The 23,097-nt window shown below is 36.5% G+C and overlaps 1 pseudogene; it reads right to left on the reverse strand.

The window, feature by feature from the left end:
• Positions 1 to 251: 251 nt before the first annotated feature.
• LOC143529626 (proteasome subunit beta type-7-B-like) lies at positions 252 to 1,987 on the reverse strand (annotated as a pseudogene).
• Positions 1,988 to 23,097: the final 21,110 nt, after the last annotated feature.

Below are 23,097 nucleotides of genomic sequence, written 5' to 3' on the forward strand. Positions count from 1 at the left end.
CAAGATAAGTAATGTGTCAAAACAATTCCGGTAAGAGTAGACTACAAATTCCTTTTCATAAAACTGATACGGGTCACAACGGGTTGTTTCAAACACAAAGGTGAACTTAAAAATTGACTTAAAAGAGTTAAAGCAAATACATCAAAAAGTTCATATCTTTTTACTGTTTCAAGAAAAGAGTTCTTTTTCCCTTCGGATCTTCAAATATCTTTAATGGAGTTTGAGACTTGTTCTATGTCCATGAATCTTCTTTAGTGTCCTTCATGTTCCATGACAATGTCTAATTCATCAAGTATTTCGGTTCCTTCGTCTTCATTGTGATTCACTTCATATTGTTGACTCATGTCAATGTCATCATCAAGTTTATCTATACTACATCACCAGGGTCTATCGTCATAAATAGAGAAATAATAACTAAGCATAATAATATCTAAGAAATGCGAAAGAGAACATAGTTAATTTGTGTAAATTTATACAAACACCATAACTCAATTTTTTGGATCGGTTCGGCCCATTCCATTTTGTTACCAAGAGTCGCTGGTTTAGGCCCACTACCCTGCACGCTCGACCCACGCATACTACCCCCTCTATGTAAGACACTTACCGAGAACTGGATTTACCATCACATCTAGAATGAGAGCTTCTGAGCCACTTTTCATGTACTTGAAAGTCAGAAAGCTAACCTAGTAAATCATTAAACACAAACATTTAAACGAATATGATTTTGTAGTTTGTGTTATTCGTTAAGAAAATGATATGCATGATTTTAAGTATTTAATATTGGATTAATTGCAATATATAAAAAAATAAGAATTTCAGTTTGCTAAAGCAAAATTAAAACATGTATTTTGTGCTACTTGCAGTTAGACTTGTAAGAAGTCAACTGTCAAAAATATATTTTTGCTCAATTTACAATAACCTTTAAAGCTTGTCAAAAATATATTATGTTCAATTTGCAACAACCTTGAAAGTGTGTGACCCGAAAATACCTAATACCATAAATACCATTGATAAGTAAATGACCTGTTTGCAAAGAAACCCAAATCTGAAGCTGACCCGTTAACTATTATGTGTTTACTTTGTCAAAATGAGATGAAGTTGGCCCTGATTTATCAAAATTATCAAATACGATTTAAAAATGTGCCAACAGATTGTCAGAATGAGATGAACAAACAGACCTTTTCTATCACATATATATCCACATCGCTTCCACTTCACAAATCATTAAATATGCCTGAGCATATAGCCTTGGTTACTGATTTTATTCCTTCCTTCATCTGTAAATTTTTTTAATACTTATTAATCATCAGGCTGTATAAAAGTCAAAATAATAATTGTACAGACTTACACTAAGCCCTTCATGAAACTATGTTTCAAAAACGACCATCGCGACAAGAGAACCAAATCTCATTGTAGCAAATGGGAGCGAGTATGTTGATCCATGAGGATAAATCTATGAAATATGATTTATAAACGTTAGCACACTATCTTCAAAACGCTAAAAAAAACTCCAAAAGTATAATCAACTCACGGTTATAGATGCGGGCCAGTCACGTCAACTCCACCAAACACCAAAGCAGCGGATACATGACTTTCGTAACTTTTTAAGCAAAATCAAAGTTATATAATATCAATAATTCAATATACCAGAAGAAATCAGATTTACACTTAAGCTTACCAAAAAAGATGAGTTTTGATGTTACAATTCTTGATTCAAGACCCATATGATATCTGCGAAGCTTCAGCTGAAAGTTGATGTCGTCTATCAAAAATAGATGTTTAATACTTACAGTTATCACATGGGATCATTAAATTAGAAGAGTAAAAACATGTGATAAACTGATTACCTGTGGCAGTTTCTGTATCACCAGCAGTTCCAGCTCCATAGTAGGAGATTTTTGTAGCCATGTCATGAATCTTTCACAGTCTTGTCAGCAACAGTGAGACCCTATGTGGCTCTGGTATTCGCCCTGAGAATGAAACCATTTTGAAAATGAAATTAAGATGTTTAATATTTCAATTCAATCATGGTTTCACGTTCTAATTAAACACTCTTAGAATGACATTACAGATTTTAAATCACCAATGATGGATTTGTGAATCCATGAACAACTTCTAAATATTAATGCATATGAACAACTTTGAATATGTTTAGTTTTTACCATAACAAAGTTCTATTTCAAAAGCATGTGTGCCTGATTCATTCATTTATACCTAGGGCGGTAAACGAACCGAACCGAACTTCAGTTTTAACTTTAGGGTTATTATGCCATAGGCCCGTTTGTGTTCATGAACTATTCATATATAGAGTATTACGGGATTTTTTTTTATTATTATATTTTATATTTGTCATTTCTAATATTGTGAATATATTTTTTTGGATTTTAACTTAATTTATTGTAAGGAAGTAGGATTTCTTTTGTTTCTTATGTGAGACTCTTATGTGAGAGTCAGTAGGACTAATTAGTGTGCAAGGTTGCACCCTATTTCATATCATGATATAAAATAGCCATTAATATAATCATGTAGAATTATAAGTACCTAGATACTTAATCGATAATACCTTATCCTCTTAATGATGTCATCGCTATTAACTCTAGCTAAAAGCTTCATACATTCTTCACGATTGGACACTCTGCTTCTTCCTAAGCTCTATTATCAAACTTTAAATCTCTTGTAGACATGTACCATCATTTTCATGTCCTAGCACAATGATGATGCTCGATAAACATGTTTCTTTAAAGATAATGATAACATATATTCAACAACTCTAAAGATTGGGCACAACTATTTAACATTCAAGCTTGATGTTTTTGTTGCCGGATACATATCAGTTCAAGAATCATAATCAACCAGATTATTCAAGCAACAGACGAATAACCGACAAACTATTACCTTAGTTGTTGAACATAGCGAAAAGAAGATTATGACAGTAGCGAATGTATGCCGGAGTCGAACAAATAAATCTGTACCGATCTTGAACAAACTGGAATCATTAGGGTTTGGTATCAGAATGTGTTTATTAAACTAAATATAAGTAAATCAATGTGTTTGAATAATCATATAACTTAGATCTTAGATTATGGACAACGATTGTTAATCACAAATCAAAGAAAGGGATATCGGGCATTAGACAATCTTGAAATAATAGAGAGGATGAAGCGGCGGTGTTCTTCAACATAGGCTATGGAATTCTTGGATTGAGAGAGGCTTAGTTAGGGTTACATAGGTGAGAGGTGTTATGACCCGATTCAGGTATATTTTGGAGGTAAACGGATACAAACCGGCTAAATCAATGAGAAGTCACCATTTTAAAATCAACCAAATTTGGTGGCTCCAAAAAAAGAGGATGCGACCACATCGCGACACGTAGGAGTTTTTGGGTTTTCGTTTATATATATATACATATATTATATATATAAGGGTTTAAATAAAAAACAATTATTTCGTGAGAAGTGTGAGAAGGCTTTAAATAAAGCACACTACCTAAATAGAAAACTATACCATGTAAATAGGAAACTATTCAGTTTTTAATATATATACATATATGTACATTTACATGTTTTATTTTGTACACATGTGTATAATTTAATATAAATGATACTGTACATATGTGTATATTACATAACTAAAGATTAAATAAAATTATACATATGTGTATAATACGACGTTTTTTTTGTTTTTTTAATGAAACTGGTATGAAATATAAGAATTTTGGTTTTTTTACTTTTTAAAAATATTTATTATTTTTTGTTTTATGATTTTTTCAAATATTTTTTTAAATGTGTTTTTAATGGTCCAAAATGGTTCTCAAAATTCTCAATTTGCAAAGTGTTCTCTTAGGATCCTTACCCCCTACCCTATATATATATATATATATATATATATATATATATATATATATATCCTAAGAGAACCCTCTAAGAATTTAAAACGTTGAGAACCATTTTGGTTCACATGTTTATAAAAACATGGGTTTGAAAAATCAATGGCATTTTTGAAATTATGAAACACTTGGAGGGGCAATTATGAAAAATTGAAAAATCAAAACAAATGTTCTAACAAACACAAATCATAAACAATCCTGATAACACTCTTAACGGCGATCTAGGGTTTTCAAAGACGATGGCCATCGTGCTCGCCGCTCCCGTCGTGCTCCGCCGCTCCCGTCATGCTCCGCCGCTCTTCTCAGTCGTACCGTCGTGCTCCGCCGCCGTGCTAATTTCAATACTAGATTTTTCTCCGACAACGAGAAGGTTCTTGCGTTTCACGGTCCTCGTATTTACGAAGCTAAGGCATAATGCATTCCCTAACTTATTGCTTCTTTGCTTATTGTTATTATTAATACGTGATTGATTGATCGATTGTGGAGACTCCAGATAATAATGTGGATGGATTATTATTATTATTATTAGTTGTTTGTTGAAGAAACTGTTTTGAATTGGTTTTGATTAGTTTAGTGGATTTATTATTTGTTAGTTTCATTGTTTATTTATCATTTCATAAAATTAATGTGTCTAAGTTGATTGTTATATAACTTCTTTTGATTTAGATTGTTCATTGTGAGTTGACTTTGAACACTAGTGACATATAAGACAAAATATATAGCTAAGTTGAGCTTATATAATAGATACTATAGCCAGTTGTTTGATAATTATACATATATGTACATATATGATGTGACTTAATTATACATATATGCATAATAATTTAATAAAATGATGGTTAATAACATGATAGAAAATATACATAGGTGTATGTAGGTTTTTTATCTTGTGAAATATTTAGTGTGATTATAGTTATTCATTTAAATTGTACAAATATGCAATTAACAAAATATGATGTGACTCTATATATGTGACATTCGTCAATTTCGGGTCTTGTTTGTATTCCTATTTGTATTCGTATATTATGTAAACCGACCCGTTTTGTAAACCGAAGCTTATATTATAATCAAAATGATGGATTTTATGTTACAATATTGTTTTACACTTGTTGAGTCTTGAAAACATCATTTTTGGTCTTTAAAACGCGTAAAAGTCACTTAAAACGAACTTCGGGGAGCCAATTATGCCATTTTTAGAAATTGGAAAATGTTGATGCTCAACCTCATCGCGCTACGCGATGAGAGACACCATTACTCGTCGCGTATCGCGACTTTCTTCAGATCAGCAGGTCCCATTTTGTTGTTTTGTGTTTGTTTTTTGACCCTTTTTGCATGAAACTTCTTGTGTTTAACACCCATATTTTACCACCAACATTACCCTATATATACACCACCATTTCCCTTCATTTTCCCCTGCTATATCTCCAAAGTCTCTCTCATATACAAAGATCTTAAGGTTATTTTCTTAGTGTTCTTGAAGGTTTGACTTCCAAAAGTCAAACTGAGTTTAATCATTCATTCTAATTAGCTTATGTAGTCTTATTAATATTTGTTTATGGTGGCACAACATATATATAATATAATACCACTTGTTATCTTTGGTAGCTACTTCTCTGATTCCGGTCGGTGAGGTTTCGGACCTTGTAAGGCAAGGCTTCATGGAGGACTTCGTGTCTTTGATATATATATATATATATATATATATATATATATATATATATATATATATATATATATATATATATATATATACGTATATAACTTGTTTATACATATTGTTCATGCTTAACTTCTGCTCATTTTAGTTTATTTACAAGTTCTATGGTTATGGGATCTAAGAGTCTATGCTTCGGTTTAACTGTAAATAGCTCAAGACCGTAAACCGAACTTTTGTTTAAAGACCTTGTTGTTAACTTTTTGGCTGTAAAACTTAAGTATTTTCATTTGTACATTATTATACAATATCTATGATATTTGGGCATGTGGAAACCATCTATGAACTTGCTGTGAGATTGAAACCGAACCAATCCGATTTTTACTCGCTTAAGACACACAAGTGTGTTTCTAGCTATCAAGACTTGTATATTTCTTTATAAATAGTTTACAAACTGATTTTATTAAGTACTTAGAAATGTTGGATCCAACTTGATCTCAAAACAAAGTTTGGACCGACAAAACCGAACACTCGCTTAACGTGCGTTGTTAGTTCTAAAACAATAGATCTACATACTTGGTTAAGTATTATTGGATTTTTTGAGTTATCTCATAACATTTAATATTTAGAAAAGTTGACTTTGGGTTTAACCAATTGTCGAGACCCGAACCAACAACCCAAACACTCGTTAAAACCCATTTTAGTATCTTTATTCCAAAGGGACTTGTATTCTTACATTTTCCCCACCTTATTACTTAGCATAGGTTAAGTAAATATTAATTTTAGATACTTTTACCCGGTTTCGAGCAAACTTACATTTCTAAGGGTTGTTATTATAACTTCTTAAATAGTTACATTTTAAACTTTGAACTTTAAATTGTTTACTTTTCTCAACATGTATTTTATTAAAAGATATTCAAGACAACCTTTCTAAATCTAAGACTTCTTTCCTTTTAAGCATTGTTCGATAAACCCGTTGTTCCAGCAAATCTCCAAATTATCAAATTTTCAAGTTTATTACTTGAATGTGAGTACATTCATCCCCCATTTTCTATCTTTTGTTTTGGGGGTGACATTTCCTACTTATTCAACTAAATGTTTTATACTTGAATCTTAAACCACAAACCTTATTGTATACTTTACTTAAATGATTTCTCGATTTGGTGTTCTATGATTATATGCTTATGTGTTTATCGCTTTTGGTTGGTGGAACTATAAAATCCTAGTCTATTTGGCATCCCCTTATAGCAAGGTGTCGTTAACGTAATGCAATTAACGATAACTATAAAATCCTAGACTATTTGGCATCCCTTTATAGTTAGGTGTCGCTAACGTAATTCTATTAGCGATTTTATCCAAATTATTGCTTTTATTTATTGTTTCGTACTATATATTAGCGAGTTTTGTAGTTAGGTGTCGCTAACGTAATTCTATTAGCGAATTTTGTGGCTTTTCTTACTATATATTTATATGCTCAAAATTATGAATTGCTCACCAACCTTTGTGTTGATAAACTTTATTTTATGAAATGTTACAGTTTGCATCTAGGTTGATTATGGAGTTTGGAGAAGAAAACGTCACAAATACCTCTAGGATATTAGCAAAAATGAACAATATTTTATTTGATATATTTTGTTATATGTTGTTGTATTTAACTTATGAATATTGTTATGTGACATTTTCGGTTTGTTAAATATTGTCTCTTTAAATAGTGTCATGTGCTTATGAGAAAACGTTGCAACCCGGCATGTTCCTCCGCCTTTGGTCGGGGTGCGACAGATTGGTATCAGAGCCTTGGCAATAGGATAGGTGGTTTGACTTAACGACCTAGTATTGTTATGCTTTAGGGTCATATACGTGTGCTTATACGTGTTTACTCTATGATTGATTGTTCATATCGCATGTTATTTATAAACTTGTTTAAAATTTAGCAATATCCTAAATGTTCACATACACACACTTTCATTGTATTTCCAAGGTATCCTTACCTTAAAACGCAAAGAGTAGATTTTTGTTATGTTTTATGGATTATAAGATTAACTTGGATCCTGTTGTTTCAAATCTCTTAACAGTTGCATTTATATCGGGTTTGTAGCCATCATACGAGACATTATAAAATGGCCATCTGACAAAAAGATTCCAAGGATCAAAGGTGATTTACTTATCTGGGATGGTTGAGTTATAGTTCTCATTTTCTAGGCCACAAATCGCGTTATATATGTCAATTCTTTAAGTAGTCGAATGCGAGGGTTCGGTCACCATCCTAATTTTCGGTGTTAAAACAATAGAACTACGGTGGTTCGTAGACTAGTGTTTTGACATGACGTTGTATCTCGATTTATTGTGTTATTATCGTCACTTGAGTCGAAAACATGAAAAAGTCGCGGTGGTTCGTGCACATGTTTAGACTCCAACATGGTGTTTTATAAAACTTTTTAGTGTTGGAATATCTAGTCATGGTGGCTCATCCTCTATTTTCCGACTCTATAAATCTCAAAGTCTCAATTTTTGTGACACTCGTCAATTTCAGGTTAACTCCGTTAATTCAAACTCATGATCACACGAACTATGTCATTCCAGTTAACACATATGTCATTACATTTAATTAGGGTTTAAATGCCACATGACAATCATTACACAAGTAGTCTTTTGGATTTTCACCGAAACACACACGAGTCGACTCAAACCGTTGGTGAACAAATAATGAATATCATAAATAAGTATTTGCTAATTATGTGTTACGTTTATGTGTTACTTAGTGCTTACATGTATAACCTCATATCATGAAGAAAATAAACAAGTTATGCTAAAATTTCACAAGATAACAGTTGAGGGTGCTAGTTGTAACTTGTAATTATTTAATCATTATATAAACAACTTAAAATAATAAACCCTAACCTTCCCCCCCCCCCCCCTTCCCTCTCTTGGTCGACGACAGCCCCTCCCCCATCCCCTCTCTTGATCGATCGAACCCACACACACATACATACAAGGTGTTTACAAGTTGTTTTGAAGATCCAAGAGGCTAACTAGGTAAATTAAATACTATATCTAATCTATTCTACCAATTATTTGCATGATTAAACATAATGATCATATACCCTAATTTTTAAACATGTTGATTATTGATTTGCTAGGGTTGTATGTATGATTGTTAGTTCATAGGTTAATAGTGTGTTGAGTTTTTGATGAAAACTGATGCTGGACAGATTCATAATTACATGTTTAAACAACTGTAACTTGATGTTAATAATTTGTTTTGAAGTTATAATTGATTCTATGATATAGTAGGTCGAGTCTAGTTTCTAAAGAGTCTAAGTTTGTAACTTTTGGACGTGTGAAAGTTAGTTTTTATTAATTTACAAATCTGTTGTGCAAATATGATTCGGGAAGCCTTCTTGTAGGCTGTTTTGTAATTAATGTATCTCACAAATGACAAGACCAATTGAGTTGATTCCACTTCTGGAAGTTAATAATTTAAGTTAGGAATCTAACTCAATTGGCCTTGCAATAATTGGATTATCCATGCAACGGGAATAGCAAATAACATTCTGTTGCATATGATAATGGCTGTTGTGTGCTTACTGTGTTGTTTTGATCATTGTGAGAAAACCGTATTTGATAAAAATATAATAAAATATTTTTAGAAACCTAACTCAATTGTGCTTCTGTGATGATATTTTGTGGTTTTATTTACATGTTATGATGTATGAAATAGAGTAATCTTGTTGGGTTAAAATTTTTCTCGGTAAGTTAGCTGCTGAAATGTTTGAGTTAACATGAAAAGTGAATTGTTGATCGATGTTTGCTATGTGTTTGACTTATTGGCCCTTGTGGGAGATAATATACTGATAATGTAAAATGATAATACTTAATACTTGTTCACACACGTGAATAATCACCAAAGTGTTTGTCGAGTCGCACTTGTTTCGCAAACTAACACGAACACATCTCATGCATAAGTTATATGTGTTGAGTCTAGGGACTCACTCGTAGTTCAAATACTTAGAAATCTCATTTTATTTTTAGAGCACTAGTGAGGAATTCTGTGACGCGCGCTTTTCTAGGATCTTTTTGTTAACTTCGCAAACAGTGAGTTTCACGGCCTCTTTTACTCTTTTAACGCTTTTGTTAGGGGGAGATAACATACTCCAATGATTTAGATTTTGTTACTTTTATATATCACTTGCAAGGCTAAGTGGCAACAAACCAAATAAAGTCCTTCTGAACATCGAACCGGTTAATATTTGGATAATAGCGAGTCACCTTTGAGTAGTACTACTGGGTTTGACAAACCCCACCCAACTCTACACTCGACTGTAAGTCGAGTAGGTGTAATTTTGGCTAACACATTACCATGGTCGTGGTTGACATGGTGGCAAGGAAATCATATAAACAGTCAGCTTAGGTGTCGGACACATAGTAATACATGCTTGATAGGTTAGCTACCTATTGATATATAATTGACTTAACACTATCTGGTAACGCTAAAACGCAACGCTTAATTCATGTAAACCTGTGAACCCACCAACCCTGTGTTGACACTTTTAGTATGTTTATCTCAGTTAGCCGAGGTGGGCGAGCGGTATAGGACATTCATTCTTTTAACACCATTGTTTAAACTTCTTTTAACTTTTATCATGATAACTGTGTTTTAAGTCGTCCTGTGTGGCGCAACTATTTGCTTTACAGTTTTACGCTTCCGCACTTTTACTTAAGACTTTTTTATCTTGGTGGTTTTTGAAAACTTTAAATATGGTGTTTGATATAACTAATGATTCCGATCATGTAAGTTCACACCCTATGATGGTAAAACTCTGTTAGTGGATTTTGAGGGTGTGACAGATTGGCATCAGATCCATTGGTTATAGCTAACTAGAATTGCATTCATACTAGACTATAACCGCAAAGACCCATTAATTATGATCTTACACACTGCATATATATATATATATATATATATATATATATATATATATATATATATATTATTTAGTTATTCATTTTCTTTATCTCTTTACCTCATTCACTAATACGCGCGTAAACCATAAACGACTTATCCTGCAGGGATGTCAACGCCATCATCATCATCCGACCCGGCGTCCCACGCCCCAGGAAAGGAACGGCAGCTTCCCAACTCATCACCACCCCGAGTAGTCCCGGTACTAGCAGACCCCGCACCGAAGAGGCACCGCGCATCTGGAAATGTGTACGAGGAAAACGGTAACTGGAGTTGGTACCACCGATTTTGATTGTGCGATTGGTTTACCGTGAGCAAGTTCCCCCACTACCTCTACTAGGCTGTCCTATTTCCTTCAACACACTACCACCTCTAACCCAACCAATGGAGCATGCTTTCGCAGCTCTCGCCTCCTGTTTGGAGCGTAAAGATGACATTATGCATTCGACGAGAACGAAGGTTACTGAATTGAAAGGGGATGGAGCTGATGCTCGGAGGAGAATTTCCTACCTGATCGAAGCCATGAAGGAAGTTCATGTAAGGCCCGGTTACCGGCGCCTCACATTTGGACGTTGGATTTACTCATTCACATAGTTCTAGTCATCAGAGTAATTAAAACATTCACGAAATATTAAAACATTCAAACCATTATATTACATAACCATCCTTTCTTGTCTTTACGGGCATTTAGATTAATTAAACATAAAACACTGTCTTTAAAATAACATAACATTTCTTGAGATGCCAGCTTCTTCAAGTTCATGCCATGTGCTTCCTCTTATGCAAGCTGCCTCAATCTACTCACCTGCGTGCATACTAAAAGTCAGCTACGCTGAGTGAGTTCTAGTTAATCATACAACATACAATCTGTTCTCATACTCACACACGTGCCCGAAGGGGTGTACATTAATCATACTTATTCTTCATACATAACTATCTATCCTATTTAAAGAGCCCCCCCGCCCTATAACCTAACAGATATTATAAGGGCCTGGTCCCTAACATCACAGATATTATAAGGGTCTGGTCCCTAACATCACAGATATTATAAAGGGCCTGGTCCCCAACATCACAGATATTATAAAGGGTCTGGTCCCCAACATCACAGATATTATAAAGGATCTGGTCCCCAACAACATAGATATTATAAAGGGTCTGGTCCCCACCATTATAGATATTATTAGGGTCTGGTCCCTTTGTTTCATGCAACTGTACCATACCTGTTCTTACATACTTTCCTTGACAATAGGTGCAATCTCCGAAGAGCGTTCACGTACCATCAACATATCATACATACATTATGCATACATCATACATATTCATACATACATCTTATCTTACATCATACATAACAATCATATCTTTAACTACCACCTGGCGGTACTGCAGTATCCGGAGATCGTTCACGCACCGTCAAGCAATCATCACACATAAATCATACAAGGCATACACTTACCACTTAAGGTAAGTGTATTAACTATCACATCGAGTATGCACACAGCCCCGATAACATAACAAAGAAGTGGGGCTAAATCTCACCTGAATGCAGTTACGTTCACCGTTAATAGTTATTCCCTTCTTGAGCTGTGCACGGCTAACTGTATAATATTTACATGTATCAATTAACTATTACTACTCATATCGTATTTTTATCTTTATATAACCTACAACGAACAAGGGTCCGGGGGCAGCGCCCCTGGTAGCAGGGTTCTAGGGGCGGCAGTCCGTAGCGGGGTCCAAGGGGCAGAGCCCCTGACTGGTCAGCTTGGAAAATTTTATTTTCATTAACTGTCTTAACACATTTTCCTTTAAGATTTTAAATTAATTTCTAATTCGTTAATCCATTCTCTATAACGAATTAATCCTAATTCGCTAGCTAATTCGTTATCTCATCATCATCATCATCTGATTCGTCCTCTGATCCGTTACCTTATCATAACGAATTGGGTAGATAACGAATCACTTGATTCGTTATCTTTCCATAGTGAGCTGGCGGGTAACTAATCACTTGATTCGTTATCTAGCATAACCTAGTTCGTTACTTGAACATAGCGAAGGGGGTGAATAGCGAATCACTTGATTCGTTAACTGAACTTAACGAATGGGGAACTAATTCGTTATCAAGCTATAACGAATTGCATTAATCATATCTAGGCTTTGACTCAGGGTCAAAGTCAAAATAGTCAAGAACACCATATAGTCAACATAGCTTAGATTTGCAATTAAACCCTCGTTTCTCAACCAAACAACACAATTCTGGTATCTTTGGATTCGGAATTGCAGCGCCTACAAACCCTAACCCTTTGTTCGTCCAATTACTCATGTTTAGGCATATATGTTATGGGTTATTTTAGGTCATCAATTAACCTATCAAACGTTAACGGATTTAAGTAGGATTTGTTGTGTTGGATCCGTTGTTAGCCTACTAGAACAGATCCATGATTTTCCAAACAAAACCGAGCCTAATGAACGATTTCTAATTATAAACGTACCTTAAACGAGCCGAACTACGAACACGGTTAAGCCTTGATGTTGTTTTGGTCCGTCGTGACGTTCCAGCACCGACAAGCTCGGTTTTACGCCTTCGGATCTTGGTTCGGGTTTGTGTGTGTTTTCCAAAGTGTAGGCTATAGTGTAGAGATGGATATAAATGGAAAGGTTTAGGGTTTAAGGGGTATTTATACTCCTTAAGCCCATGGACCTAAGGCCCATTCCATTTCTTATATCATCATCTAAAGTCCAAGCCCACCTTCTATTAGTTTATTTATTTAAACCCATAAATGACACACTATAAAATAAACAAAATTTATTTTATTAATATAACCGAAAGTAGGATGTTACAGTTCAGGATGCTCATGTTCTGAAAATGAAGGTAATGACCAAAATGCAATCAGAGATGATAGACTTGCAGGAAGAAGTTTGGAAAGCAAGAGGCCTTGCATCAGTAGCCCTAGTTCGTTGTGAGACTCTAGAGGCGAGAATTGCCCCGAACGCAGTAGGACAGGAGGAGGATCTCAAAGAAGATCCCGAGGAGGAACCTGAAGAAGATCCTGAGGAGGAACCCAAAGAAGAAGCGGGGAAAGAGCCGGCTGACGAGAGGCACACTCGGACGTGTCCTCGGATGATGACATCTAAGGATGACAACACCTAGATGGAGGGGTTGTCTCCATCCAAACTTATATTTTCTAAAACTTTAAGGATGATTTTAAATACTTTGTAGCGGATACAATGGTTTTAATCATGAATTATTATTTTGATTATTATATGTTTGTGATGTGATGTTTCTGTTTCTTTTTTCTTTCCTTACTTTACTACCTTTTATTACATGTATGGTGTGTTGCATATGAAACCGAGAGTTCATGTCTAACATTTTATGCTGTGATTCTAGGATATGTCTAGAAGAAATGCTGGTCGTGGTCGCGGTAACATCAACATGACCGCAACATAACTCCAAGCCTTACTGAACGACCATGAGGCGGCAGCTCTTGCTGCGCATGTTCAGAATCAAGCCGGAGGTCAAGCCGGAGTCTGTACTTTCAAGAATTACTTGGACTGTAAACCCAATTCGTTCGACGGCACTGAGGGAGCCATAGGTTTCCCGCGTTGGCCCGAGAAGGTAGAATAAGCTTTTGAGATGTGCAACTGTCCACCAGCCAGCAGGGTCAAGTTTGTTGCTGAAACAATGCAAGATTCAGCACTCACGTGGTGGAATTCAAATGTGCAGATTCTCGGTTTGGAATTGGCAAATGCTATGATTTGGGAGGAATTCAAAAATATGATGTTGAAGGAGTATTGTCCTAGAGAGGAGATCTCAAAGCTGGAGTCAGAATTTTGTGCTTTGAAGATGGTGGGCTCTTAAATTGAGGCCTACACCACCCGTTCTCATGAACTGGCACTGATGTGCCCGCGGATGGTAGAACCGCTAAGTAAGAGGATTGAGATGTATATTGATGGTTTGGTACCCCAGATTCAGGGTATGGTGACGTCTTCCAAACCGACCACTATTCAACAAGCGATCCGAATAGCCCACAAGCTGACGGATCAAGCAATGGCACAAGGTGCGTTACCACCTAGAGGTTCCACCTCTAAAACCCTTGACAACTCGAGAAATGACAACAACAACAACTCTGGGAATGGAAAGAGGATGTTTGATAACACCAGGTCCTCATCATCGAACCCCCCCACAGCAACAACACCACCGTAAACCCGAACTCGCTCGGAACTTCAATAATCAGAGTTCCAACAACAACAACGGTGGCGGAAAGGGTTCGAGTAACTATGCAGGAAAGTACCCGAAGTGTAACAAGTGCAACTATCACCATGCTGGCCCATATGACCGTATCAAATGTCTGTGATGCGGTAAACTGGGTCGCCAGGCTAAGGACTGTAGAGGAGAACTCACGGGAAAGGGCGCTCCTAAACAGCCTACAACAAAAAAGGGTGCTTTGAGTGTGGTCATGAGGTTTATTTCAGGAAGGAATGTCCTAAACTAAAACAAAATGAGGGCAACGGAGGTAATAACAGTAACAGAGGCAGTAGTAAGGGTAGAGCTTTTGTCATTGGATCGGGCCAGGCCCGCAGCGAGCCAAACGTGGTTAACGGTAAGTATCCTGTAAACGACTGTTTTGCTTCTTTTTTGTTTGACACTAGAGCTAATAGGAGTTTTGTGACGCAAGCCTTTAGTATGTTTATCTCAGGTAGCCGAGGCGGTCGATCGGTATAGGACATGCATTCTCTGAACACCATTGTTTTAAACTTCTTTTAAATTTTATCATGATAACTGTGTTTTAAGTCATCCTGTGTGACGCAACTATTTGCTTTACAGTTTTACGCTTATGCACTTTTACTTAAGACTTGTTTGTCTTGGTGGTTTTTGAAAACTTTAAATATGGTGTTTGATATAACTAATGATTCCGATCCTGTAAGTTCACACCATCTGACGGTAAAACTCCGTTAGTGGATTTTGAGTATGTGACAATTTTCAAGCTTTAACCTCTCGAAAATCATTTACATTTGATTTTGGTTTTGTTATTTATAAACAAAGTTCTATATGTTATCTAACACTAACATCCTCTCCATACTAACATTAGGATTCACAATAAGAAAAATTGAAAATCTTATTTTATTTTACACCCTTATATTCATTTCTTTTTACCCAAAACTTATCCCATTTCCTTTATAATTTTTAGCATGCCTCCGCTAAGATGCCAACCGCACAAGAACTCCAACCGACGTATGGCTGCTTTCGTCGCCAAACAAATGGCCACTGTGATTCCCGAACTTATAACCCAAATCCAAGCTACCCAACCTACACTCGTTGTTACACCTGTTGAACCCAAACCCGCATCCTACCTTGTTGCAATGGTTCGAATTGATCGAGAGTGTGTTTCGACATAGCGAATGTCCCGAAGCGAAAAAGACAAATTTCGCTTCAAGCATATTTAGAAAGACCGCTCTAACATGGTGGGGTAGTGTTGTGCACCTCCAAGGTTCGGAAACGGCTATGGCTCTTTCATGGGCCGATCTCAAGGAGCTTATGATGAAGAAATTTTATCCCAAACACGAGCTCCAAATGCTTGAGGAAGATTTTGGAACCTAAAACAAGATAGTGGTGATAACGCCGCTTATTCACTCCGATTTCACGAGTTGAGCATTCTTGTTCCTCACTTGGTTACCCCCGACCGAGCGCGAGCTTGAAAAATACATTGGGGGTTTACCTATGCAAATCTGGGACTCCGTTATGAGTAGCAAACTCGTGAATATTGAGGATGCCATCACTTTAGCCGGTAAGGGGAGTACTCTAACCCTCAAGAAACCGAGTGAGAAAGCTAAGCCCGAGCCCGCACCGCAAGCCAAGGTTGAACCCACACCACAAGCCATTAACTACTTCAACTCATCCCATCACAACAACAATAACAACAACAAGAAGAAACCCAAATCCAACTACCGAAACTTTGCCGTTACCCAACCTCAACAACAAACTCAAGCTCCACCACCAAACCGAAGACCCTATACCGGTACCGCCCCACTATGCAACACTTGTCAACTTCACCACCCACCAAACATGCCTTGTCGCCATTGTACCATTTGCAACCGACTTGGACACCTCCACACCACATGCCGATCCGCCCAATGAACCCAACCAAACAAACCAAGAACCTTTTTCCCAAAATGCCCAAAACGGATATGCACCCTACCCACAAAACCAACCTCAACAACCCCGAGATTGCTTCAATTGCGGTGATCCTAACCATTTCCGCAATAATTGCCCTCGCCTCACCTTTGCTAACCAAACCATGACCGTACCATACTACCAAACCGAAGCCTACCAAGTCCAAACTTACCAACCCCAAATTCCCCAACTCAATGCACCACTCATCCAACCCATCCAAGCAATCCAAGCACCACCTCCACCACCCCAAAAAGAACCTCAAGTCAACCATGGAAACCAAGGGTGAGCATTCATGATGAACGCGAATCAAGCTTAAGTGACAAACGATATCGTGAATGGTATGTTTTTTGTGAACTATCATTTGGCTTCTATTTTATTTGATACCGGTGCCGATAGAAGTTTTATTTCTTTGAAATTTGAGTCGAAACTTGCTACTCAAACTAAGCTTTCCCGACCGTTTTCTGTTGAAGTCGCCAATGGAAATTCTATTACCATCAATTTTGTCATCCGCGATTGTTCTCTCATTCTCTACAAGCATAAATTCACCATCGATCTCATCCCGATGCAAATGGGAAGTTTCGATGTATCTTTGCACCATGCCGAAGCCTTTTGTTTCGATAAATCATTTGCATTCCACTTGTCAACGATAAATTTATTAAAGTCTTCGGCAACACTACTTCTCGAAGGTTAAATCTAATATCGTGCGCTCAATCGCAAAAGTACTTACGCCAAAAATATGTTCCGTTTCTAGCTCTCGCGGTGACAAAAGACAAAAAGGAAAGGAAAATCCAAGATAGTTCCATCCTTCGTGATTTCCTCGACGCCTTTCCCGATGATTTCACCGGTCTTCCTCCCGTTCGTTCGATTGAATTCCGTATCGATCTTGTGCCCGGCGCGATGCCCGTGGCCAAGGCTCCTTATCGTCTATCCCCGTCGGAAATGCAAAAATTATCAAACCAAATCGAAGAACTTTCCTATAAAGGTTTCATTCGTCCAAGCTCTTCTCCTTGGGGCGCTCTCGTTCTCTTCATGAAAAAGAAGGATGGTTCGTTTTGTATGTGCATCGATTACCGAGAGCTTAACAAACTCACCATCAAAAATCATTATCCTTTGCCCCGGAATCGACTACCTATTCGACCAACTTTAAGGCGCAACTTGTTTTTCCAAAATCAATCTTCGATCGGGTTATCATCAATTGCGTGTTCGAGAAAAAGACATTCCTAAGACCTCTTTCCGTACTCGATATAGACATTTCGAATTTTTGGTTATGCCCTTCGGGTTAACAAATGCACCCGTAGTATTTATGGACCTCATGAACCGCGTTTGCAAACCATTCCTTGAAAAATTTATTATTGTCTTTATTGATGACATCCTTATTATCTCTAAATCCAAAGCCGAACATGAACATCATTTGCGTTCCATTCTCAAGCTCCTTAGAAACGAACGACTCTATGCCAAATTCTAAAAATGTGAATTTTGGCTCGAGGAAGTTCAATTTTTGGGACATATCGTAAACGACATAGGTATTCATGTTGATCCCGCTAAAATTGAGGCCGTTAAGGATTGGAAAACTCCAACGACTCCCACGGAAATTCGATCCTTCCTCGGTTTGGCTGGATATTATCGACATTTCATTCAGAATTTTTCCAATATCTCTTTTCCTCTTACCTCCCTCACTCATAAAAAGAAACCATTCATTTGGGGTTCGAAGCAAGAGGAAGCCTTTTATACTCTTAAGTACATGCTTTGCAATGCTCCTATTCTAACCTTTCCCGATGGAAACGGGCGATTTTGTTGTATTTTGCGCTACATCCCATCAAGCCCTTGGTTGTGTCCTCATGCAACGAGGGCAAGTCATCGCATACGCATAAAGACAACTAAAGGTCAACGAGAAGAACCACACAACTCATGATCTCGAACTTGGTGTCGTCGTTTTCGCTCTCACATTCTGGAGACATTACCTTTATGGTACGAAATGTGTGGTTTTTACCGATCACAAAAGCCTTCAACATATTTCTGACCTAAAAGATCTCAACATGAGACAACGACGATAGGCCGAATTACTTAGTGATTACGATTGCGAATTCGATACCATCCCGGTAAAGCCAATGTTGTCGCCGACGCCCTAAGTCGAAAGGTTAATGTTAAATCCGTTATGCTTCTAAGCGTTGTTGTTCAAACCGACCTTCAAATTCGTATCTTCCAAGCTCAACGTACCTCCGTTGAAGAAGGTAACATGTACGACAAAATGTCATGTGGGGCTGAACATCAACTCAAAACTAAAGCCGATGGTCTTTTGTACTTTCTCAATCGTTTGTAGGTTCCCGATCGCGATGATCTTCGTACTTGTATACTCGACGAAGCTCACAATTCGCGGTATTCCGTTCAACCTGGTGCGGATAAGATGTATTTCGATCTTCGTGCTACCTTTTGGTGGCTGGGTATGAAAAAGGACGTAGCGTTGTAAGTATCTAAATATCTTATTTGCTACAAAGTCAAAGCCGCTACCAAAGACCTTTTGGTCTACTCGAGCTACCACCAATTCCCGTTTGGAAATGGAATTTGGGTGATCATCGATCGATTGACCAAATCTGCTCATTTCATTCCGATCCGCGAGAAGTATTATGTCGAGTAGCTGCCCAAATCTATGTTCTGAAAATTGTGTGCCGACATTGTTTTCCATTGTCTATCATCTCCGATCGCGATGCCCGTTTTACCTCTCATTTTTGGTGTTCACTTCAAGAAGCTTTGGGAACACGTCTCGATCTTAGCACCTCTTATCATCCTCAAACTGACGGTCAATCCGAACGTACAATCCAAACACTCGAGGATATTCTACGAGCATGTGTTCTTGATTTCAGTGAGAATTGGGATTCTCATCTTCCTTTCATCGAGTTTTCCTATAACAATAGCTCATTCTAGCATTGATATGGCTCCATTTCTAGGTCTTTACGGTCGTAAATGTCGATCTCCGATTAGTTGGAACGAAATCGGTGAAGCACAAATCACGGGTACCGAAATGGTCCAAAAAGCTACCGATGTGATCGATCAAATCCGTAAGAACATCCTAGCCGCTAGAAGTCATCAAAAGATTTACGCCGACAAGCGGCGAAAACCGATCGAATTTAATGTTGACGATCTTGTTCTTCTAAAAGTATCTACTTGGAAGGGGGTAGTCCTTTCAAAATTCTTGAACGCGTTGGGAATGTAGCTTATCGACTCGAACTACCGGAAGAACTTGCCGGTGTTCATCCGACATTTCATTTTTTGAATCTCAAAAAGTGCCTAACCGAGGGTAATCTCCATATACCTCTCGACGAAGTACATGTCGATGAGTCGATGATCATGGTTGAATGACCCATTGAGATCATGGATCGCAATGAGAAGAAAACCAAGCATAGTCATATTCGGTTAGTCAAAGTTCGATGGGAATCACGGCGTGGTGCAGAATTTACTTGGGAACGAAAAGACGCAATGAAAGAGAAGTATCCACAGTTGTTTGCATCGTCTTCTTCATCTTAATTTCGAGACAAAATTTCCTAAAGTAGGGAATACTGTGACATTCGTCAATTTCGGGTCTTGTTTGTATTTGTATTTGCATTCGTTTATTATGTAAACCGACCCGTTTTGTAAACCGAAGGTCATATTATAATAAAAATGATGGATTTTATGTTACAATATTGTTTTACACTTGTTGAGTCTTGAAAACATCCTTTTCGGTCTTTAAAAAGCGTAAACATCACTTAAAACGAACTTCGGGGAGCCAATTCTGCCATTTTTAGAAATTGGAAAATGCTGATGCTCAAACCCATCACGCTACGCGATGGGGGACACCATTACTTATCGCGTATCGCGACCTGCTTCAGATCAGCATGTCGCATTTTGTTGTTTTGTGTTTGCTTTTCACCCTTTTTGCATGAAACTTCTTGTGTTTAACACCCATATTTGACCACCAGCATTACCTTATATATACACCCCCATTTCCCTTCATTTTCTCCTGCTACATCTCCAAATTATCTCTCAAATACAAAGATCTTAAGGTTGTTTTCTTAATGTCCTAAACTGAGTTTAATCTTTCATTCTAATTAGCTTATGTAGTCTTATTAATACTTTTTTATGGTGGCACAACATATATATATAATATAATACCCCTTGTTACCTTTGGTAGTTACTTCTCCAATTCCGGTCGGTGAGGTTTCGGACCTTGTCAGGCAAGGCTTCATGGATGACTTCGTGTCCTTGATATATATATATATATATATATATATATATATATATACTTATATAACTTGTTTATACATATTGTTCATGCTTAACTTCTGCCCATTCTAGTTTATTTACAAGTCCTATGGTTATGGGATCTACGAGTCTATGCTTCGGTTTAACCATAAATAGCTCAAGACCGTAAACCGAACTTTTGTTTAAAGACCTTGTTAACTTTTTAGTTGTAAAACTTAAGTATTTTCATTTGTACATTATACAAGATTTATGATATTTGGGCATGGGGAAACCATCTATGAACTTGTGAGATGGAAACCGAACCAATCCGATTTTTACTCGTTTAAGACACACAAGTGTGTTTCTAGCTATCAAGACTTGTATATTTCTTTAAAAATAGTTTGCAAACTGATTTTCTTAAGTACTTGGAAATGTTGGTTCCAACTTGATCTCATAACAAAGTTTGGACCAACAAAACCGAACACTAGCTTAACGTACGTTATTAGTTCTAAACAATAGATCTACATACTTGGTTAAGTATTATTGGATTTTTATGAGTTATCTCATAACATTTAATATTTTGGAAAGTTGACTTTGGGTTTGACCAATTGTCAAGACCCGAACCAACAACCCAAACACTAGTTAAAACCCATTTTAGTATCTTTATTCCAAAGGGACTTGAATTCTTAAATTTTCCCCACCTTATTACTTAACATAGGTTAAGTAATAATAAGGTTAGATATTTTAACCCGGTTTCAAGCAAACTTACATTTTTAAGGGTTGTTATTATAAGTTCTTAAAAGTTACATTTTAAACCTTGAACTTTAAATTGTTTACTTTTCGCAACATGTATTTTATTAAAAGATATTCAAGACAACCTTTCTAAATCCAAAACTTCTTTCCTTTTATGCATTGTTCGATAAACCCGTCGTTCCAGCAAATCTCCAAATTATCAAATTTTCATGTTTATTACTTGAATGTGACTACATTAATCCCCCGTTTTCTATATTTTGTTTTGGGGTTGACATTTCATACTTATTCAACTAAATGTTTTATACTTGAATCTTAAACCACAAACGTTATTGTATACTTTACTTAAATGATTGCTCGATTTGGTGTTCTATGATTATATGCTTATATGTTTATCGTTTTTGGTTGGTGGAACTATAAAATCCTAGTTTGGCATCCCCTTATAGCAAGGTGTCATTAACGTAATGCAATTAACGATAACTATAAAATCCTAGACTATTTGGCATCCCCTAATAGTTAGGTGTCGCTAACATAATTCTATTAGCGATTTTATCCAAATTATTGCTTTTATTTATTGTTTCGTATACGATTTTTGTGGTTTTTCTTACTATATATATATATATGCTCAAAATTATGAATTGCTCACCAAATTTTGTGCTGATAAATGTTACAGGTTTGCATCTAGGTTGATTATGGAGTTTGGAGAAGAAAACGTTGTTTTGGATAGAAATCTACTAAGGATAATGTATCCAAATCTGTAAAGTGAGGTATAGTGCTATGCTAACAATAATGATTATGTGAACGAAATATTGAGTAACACCTGTTAGTGCACAGTTTCGGTGTCCGTAGCGATCGAATAAGTTATAGACGGTCTAGTATTTGTATTTAATGTATATTGTAATATAGCCTCTAAATAGGGAGCTCATGCTCATAATTTAGTAGAGAACTTGTACATAGATCTAAGTTATCCTCTCCATAACTTATTATTCTCTTTAATGTATTCATCCATATTTATAAACAAAGTATATATTTAAAGTATCGATTTCGTGTTTATGCATCGTATTAGCGGCTAGATCTTGGTCTCTATGACGTTCCCACAACTGGTATCAGAGTAGGAGCTGCTCTCGATGCATCAATAAGGTAAATCTGAGTTTTCGTTTTTTTCGTGTTCTTCGGGTTTTGGTCAGATCTGGAGTAAATTAGTGTGTTTTTGGTGGATTTGAGGGTGTATTCGTGTTTATTGATGGAAGATGATGCTTCCTGTGTAATTTGGTGTTAAGTTATAGTGTATTGAGTGATTCACCATGGAAGAGTATGTTATTTTTTGATTCGGTTTATGATGATTTAGTGAGTGTTAAGTTAATTGGATGATGGATTTGTGTTTATAATTGAAATCCGCATGTTTTTGTGGATTTTGGTGGTTAGTTATGGTGAATTGAAGATTTCAGCATTGAAGA

This window comes from Bidens hawaiensis, unplaced genomic scaffold (assembly GCF_021521415.1).
Source record: "Bidens hawaiensis isolate Kalapana, Puna unplaced genomic scaffold, B.hawaiensis_p1.1 tig00008633_1, whole genome shotgun sequence".
NCBI classification, from domain to species: Eukaryota; Viridiplantae; Streptophyta; class Magnoliopsida; order Asterales; family Asteraceae; genus Bidens; species Bidens hawaiensis.